At 46.0% G+C, this 6,332-nt stretch overlaps 1 protein-coding gene across 1 annotated transcript in view; it reads right to left on the minus strand.

Annotated features, from left to right (window-relative positions):
* DPYSL5 (dihydropyrimidinase like 5) overlaps positions 1 to 6,332 on the minus strand; it is a 99,577-nt gene that overhangs the window by 82,446 nt on the left and 10,799 nt on the right. The gene's annotated exons all lie outside the window — the stretch shown is intronic.

Consider the following 6,332-nt stretch of genomic DNA (forward strand, 5'->3'; position numbering starts at 1 on the left):
AATCATAAGTGTCCTGGCTTTGTTTCTCTAGAGAACCCTGCCTAGCACATCCCATTAAACCTCCTAACAGACCCCAGAGCAGCGGTTCTCAACCTGTGGGTTGTGACCCCTTTGGGGTGTCAACCAACCTTTTCACAGGAGTCACCCAACTCATAACAGTAGCAAAATTACAGTTATGAAGTAGCAACGAAAATATTTTTATGGTGGGGGGGGGGTCACCACAACATGAGGAACTGTATTAAATGGTCGCTGCATTAGGAAGGTTGAGAACCACTGCCCTAGAGGAAGATATTAGCATTGCTTTACTTCAAAGGAAACTCAGTAAGTTAAATCACTCAGGCCAAGACCTCTCACAGTTAAGAACTGGCAGAATCGGGAGTCATGAGTCTACCACTCCGGGTGTTGCTTCTTATTCAAGCAAGCAGGCAGGATTAGACTTAACACTGCTTTGAATCCTAGATTTACAACTTGAACTCTGAGTCCCTTAAGCACTGACATATTTTATATCTTTCAAAATACAGGATTCAATTTTGAACTTTAAAATGGATAAATGTAGTATCACTCCATTGTTTGGGTAATTATAAAACTGCTTCTAGACCATTTTGCTAATATGCCTACTGTAATTTTTGCTTGTTTCCTTCAAGCCCTTATCTATAGCTTACACCGTTTTTAGAGCATTGTAATTGCAGCATGGTCACTATTCTGTATGGTGTTGGCAAAGAATATTGAAAGTACCATGGACGGCCAAAGGAACAAACAAATCTGTCTTGAAGACGTGCATCCAGAAAGCTCCTTGGAGGGAAGGAGAGCGAGACTTCATCTCACACACTTTGGACATGTTGTCAGGAGACCAGACCCTGGAGAAGGTAGAGTAGAGGGGTAGCCAAAAAAAAGGGAAGGCTTTCAACAAGATGGACTGACACATAGCACAGGTACACCGGTGAGGGTGACACGGGACCAGACAGTATTTCATTCTGTTGTATATAGAGAGGATTGCAATGAGTTGATGATATCTACCAACAACTTGATATTAGGAAAAAAATTGTTGTTGTTATTGTGAGATGCCATCAAGTGGGTTGCAACCCACAGCAACAGAAAGAAACATTGCCTGGTCCTGCCCCCTCCTCACAAGTGTTCCTGTGCTTGAGCCCATTACTAGAGCCACTACGTCAGTCCGTCTCTTGAGGCCCTTCCTCTCCTTCGCTGCCCCCACCTCACCAAACATGATGTCCTCCTCCAGGGACTGGTACCTCCTGACAACTTGTCCAAAGTATGTAAAACAGTCTCACCATCCTTGCCTCTAAGGAGTACTCCGGCCTTACTTTGTACAAGACAGATTTGTGTATCCCTGGAGCAGTCCAGGGTACGTTCAGCATTCTTCTCCAGCACCGCACTTCACATGCATGGTTGCTTCTCTGGTCTTCTTCATCCAATGTCCAACTTTCACATGCAGATGAGGCCACTGAAAATACCATGGCTGGGGCCCGGCGCACCTCAGTCCTCAAAGTAACATTCTTGCTTTCCAATACTCTTAAAAAGTCTTGTGCAGCAGATTTACCCAATGCAACGTGCCTTTTGACCTCCTGACTGCTTCCACGAGCATTGATTATGGATCCAAGCAAAACAAAATCCTTGACAACTTCAGCCTTGTCTCCATTGATCGTGATGTTATCTGTTGGTTCCATTGGGAGGATGTTGGTTGTCTTCACATTGAGTCCTGACCCATGCTAAAGGCTGACACCCTTCATCTTCAGCAGCAAGTGCTTCAAGTCCTTCTCCCTTTCAGCAAACAAGGTGTGTCACCTGCATTATCTCAAGTTGGTAATAAGCCTCCCTCTAATCGTGATGCCATGAAATGTAGGATTTTTAAATGGCTAGGAACCATCTGCTTGGACTGCAATCCATTTTACCTAAGCAGTTCCTGACTGACCAACATGTGGACTGTGTCCAGTAGTTCCATGTTGTACGATAGGACAATAGTAAGAGTCCTTGTATGTGAGTGTCACACATAGGATGTTGCTGACCAGTGGACTATAAGTCTGGGAGAATAGAGATTAGGTATAATATTGTTTTTGCTTTAGGAGAGGCGATTTCACCACTCTACCCCAACCAATTCATAGGTTCGTGTGTGTGTGTGTGTGTGTTCATGTGCATGTGTGTTCTTGTGTATGTCCATGTGTATGTGGGTTCTTATGTGTATGTGTGTTCTTGTGTGTATGTGTCTGTGTGTGTATGTTTGCGTATATGTATGTTCTTGTGTGTGTGCTCATGTGTATGTGTGTATGTGTGTGTGTGCCCATGTGTATGTGTTCGTGTGTGTGTGTGTGTGTGTGTGTGAGAAAGGGTAAAACTGTGCTCCACTTGGCTTTCAGTGACTAACTTTTCCAGAAGACAGCCAGCCTTTCTCCCACAACTTCTCTGGACTTCAGCCTCCAACCTTTTAGTAAGCAGCCAAGCACCTTCCCTCTGATTCAACTGTGCTGTATTGTCTGTTGTGAGGTGCCCTCAAGTCAGTTGCAGCTCATAACACCTCCATGTGCAGCAGAGGAAACCCTGCCTGGCCCTGCACGCTCCTCACAGTGTCCCTTCTGTTTGAGCCCATTGTTGCAGCTTCTCTGTCAATCATCCAACAATAACCCACACACACACACCAACACTGCCACTGAGTCCATTCTGATTGGCAGGGACCCTCTACAGGCTCCCTAGAGCTTACAGCCTCACCTCTCTCCCACTGAGTAGCCGGTGGATTTGAATCACCGACCTCGCGGTGGTAGTCTACTGCTTCCCCGACAATGCCACCAGGGCTAATGCCAAATAGTTTTCACACAAAAAGTGCCACATTACCCATGAACCCTTCTGGAGGCCCAAAGTCACAAGGCATTCATGCTTACTAATTGTCTTAGTTGGGAAATTGGTCATCACAGAAATCATGTGCAAGCCGAATTGTCAGTGATAATCTGCCACCTGCAACAATAATTTGGAGGGCACAGGACTCCAAGAGGAGCAGTCGCCACCACCAAGTCCTGTGAAACTGTGCCGTCTTCTCAAGTCACCAGACAGCGCCTCAAATTGGCCATTGGAGGAGCCGTTAAATGCTCTCACCGTTGTGGGGAGAGATGAGTCAGCCACGAGAGGCAACCAGGACTTTCCAAACTCCCTGCCATCAAGTCGATGCCGACCATAGCAACCCTGTAGGACAGGGCAGAACTAGCCCCTCTCCATTTTAAGTCTTTTAGGAATCCACCCCCAAAATGGAACTTAAGCTATAATTAGCATTCCCAAATAATAAATCTAAACTCTGGGATTCCACACCGACACTTTAGTTGGAAGAAGATTTTAAGTCATGGAAATCAAACCATTTGAAATTGCCACTTGACAGAAAAGGAAATAAAAGTCCCCTATTGACCTTGTCCAAAGGCTGTCAGGACCCCTCTGCACCAGTGTTGCAGCTCTAAGCCGACACTCGTCTTCGCCTTACGAAGCAAGAGTCAGAAAAGGACGGGAGCAAGACGGAGGCACAACCACTAGGTTACCGTGTGCATGTAGGGTCTCTAAAAAGAATGGAACCACAGACTTGCATACTATGGAGTGTCTTTCTTTTTAAGAAAATTTCACTATTCATTTTATTGTTTGCTGCAATCTACTCAAGCAGAACCTAGCACAGACCTTTGACCCAGCAAATCCACTCCTCCATATACACCTCCCAGCAACAACACATATGGGCACCCAAAGACATGGACCCAAATGTCCACAGCATCATAACTCCAAACTGGAAACCATCCAAGTGCCCACTGAGGACATAAGAGATACACGTGGACACATTCACCCAATGGAATGCTACACAGCAAAGCAGCAGGACAAGTGCAATGCAACCATTAGAGGAATCTGACAAAGGCCGTGCTGAGCAAAAGCTGTCACTCAGCAGGAGTCCCCAGTGTCTGAGTCCACCTGTAGAAGGTGCCAACCAGGAAGAGCTGATCCATCCTGTCAGCAGCCGGGAGAGTGCCAGTCACAGTGGAGGAAGAGAATGGACTGGGAAGGGACCAATGGGGACGTCTAGGGACGGGTAAACGGGTTTCTTGTTCTGAATGCTGGTCACATAGGTTGTGTTTTATTGGGGAAAGTCATCAAGCTATATACTTATAACCTGTATATTTTTCTGTGCATCTGTTCTATTTCCATAAAAAGCTTTGAAACTCGAAATACATCCTCAGTTGAACATAACTACCATAGATATGATCCAATCCCAGTCCTACGTCTAGCCCCCTAAAGAGCTGAAAGCAGAAGTGTGGACACACACATCTATGCCCATGTTCATTTCAGCACTCTTCAAAGCAGCCAATGGAAGCCAGCACCATGTCCGTCAATGGAGGAAGGGAGAAATAAAGGTGAAAGATACATACAGTGGAATATTACTCACCCATAAAGAAGGAGAGAGTCCTGATGCATGTTACAACATGGATGAAACCTCAAAGCATGCTAAGTGAAATTAATTGGTCAGCAAAGGACAGATGCTGTATGGTACCATGTATATGAAATAAACAAATACATAAAACCTCTACCAAGCCCATTGCTGTCAGGCCAAATTCCAATTCATAGCAATTCTATTAAGACAGAGTCGAACTGTCCCATAGGGTTGGCAAGGCTGTTAATCTTTACGGAAGTAAACTGCCCCACAGAGCGCCTGGTGAGTCTGAGCTGTGAACCTTTGGGTGAGCGGCCCAGCATTTAACCACCGTGACACCAGGGGTCCTTAAACACATCTGTAGAAACCCAAACGTATTCCTGGTTACCGGGAACCTATAGCCAGACTATTACAAGGTTTAAAGTCAGGAAAGATGTGCATCAGAGGTATATTCTTATTCAATCTGTACACTGAACAAATACTCCAAGACACAGAGCCATATGGACCTAAAAATGTAGCACCAAGACTGCAGGAAAGCTCATTTCTAACCTGTGATGGGCAGGTGACACACCTTACGTGCTGAATGTAAGGAAGACTTTGTTTACTGCTGAAGATCAAGAACTATAACCTGCACTCCAGATTACACCCCAACATGACGTCAACAAAAATCCTCACCACCGGACCAATAAAGCAGCAGCCTGATAAATGGAGAAAAGATGGAAGTTGTTAAGGCTCTCATTTTACTTGGCTCCACACACACCCATGAAAACAGCAGTCGAGAAATCAAGCAGTGTATTGCATTGGGTAAATCTACTACCCCCAAAATTTGCTGTTAACAAGCCAAAGCGGTCACCAAGGCATGGTCATTCCAGTTTCCTCAGAAGCACGAAAAATCTGGACAACGACCAGGGAAGACCGAAAGGTCTTTGAATCGAACATTAAACACCGTGTGGACTGCCAGAAAGGGGCCCTGGTGGCACAGTGGGCTCAGCATTGGGCTTTCAACAGAAAGGTTGACACAGAGCCACTCCCCAGGAGAGCCATAAGGCACTCCACCTCTGTAAAGGGGGGTGGCCTCAGAGACCCATGGGGGCAGTTCCACTCTGTCCTACGGGGTTGCTGTGAGTTGCAATCTGCTCACAGCGGAGGGTTGGGTTGGACTACCAGAAGAAAAAAGAAAATCCGTCTTGGTAGAAGTACAACCAGGATATTTCTTCGAAGTAAGGCTGGCGTCTTTGGATATGTGATATCAGGAGGGATTTGTCCTTAGAGAAAGGAGAGGTAAAAGAGGAGACCAGCAAAAGTGAGGAAGCAGTTCAACCAGGTGGATGGACACCATGGCTGCAACAAGGGCTTCAACCAGAGCAACCATCATGAAGGCAGTGTTTTGCTGTGTTGTACACTGGGTAGAGCACTGCAGGGGCAGGACAATGGTTCAAACACACCCAGTGGCGCTTCCGGAAAGAGACTCAGTGAGCTGCTCCTGTCACGATGAACGCCTGTGGAAACTATGGGCGACTCCAGGCTGTCATGCGGGGTTGCCATGAACCCAAATTGTAGTCCATTGCGCCCAACAGCAAACAGTGCTTTGTTGCACTGAACATACGCTCCTGGTGGTGGTTTGGAAAAAGAACGTGAGACTGGTTGACCAATTTGAAGAACGAGGTCAATGCCACTGACTGCTATGTGTAGAAAAGACTGCATTGCTTTATGTTTACTTGCATCAAATTTCATCTAACCAAACTCCAAACTCACGGCCCTTGAGTGGATGCCGGCTCATAATGACTCTCCAGGACAGAGTAGAACTGTCTCTATGCGTTTGAGACTGTAGCACTTTACAGTTCTTCCAATCGGTGTCCAATGAAAGGGGACCCAGAATGACCATATATTTAGTATCTCAATGCTCTCCTAGCATTAATATGACAGG

Source organism: Echinops telfairi, unplaced genomic scaffold (genome assembly GCF_000313985.2).
Source record: "Echinops telfairi isolate 266 unplaced genomic scaffold, ASM31398v2 ScPeMD7_2573;HRSCAF=3158, whole genome shotgun sequence".
Lineage (NCBI taxonomy): Eukaryota > Metazoa > Chordata > Mammalia > Afrosoricida > Tenrecidae > Echinops > Echinops telfairi.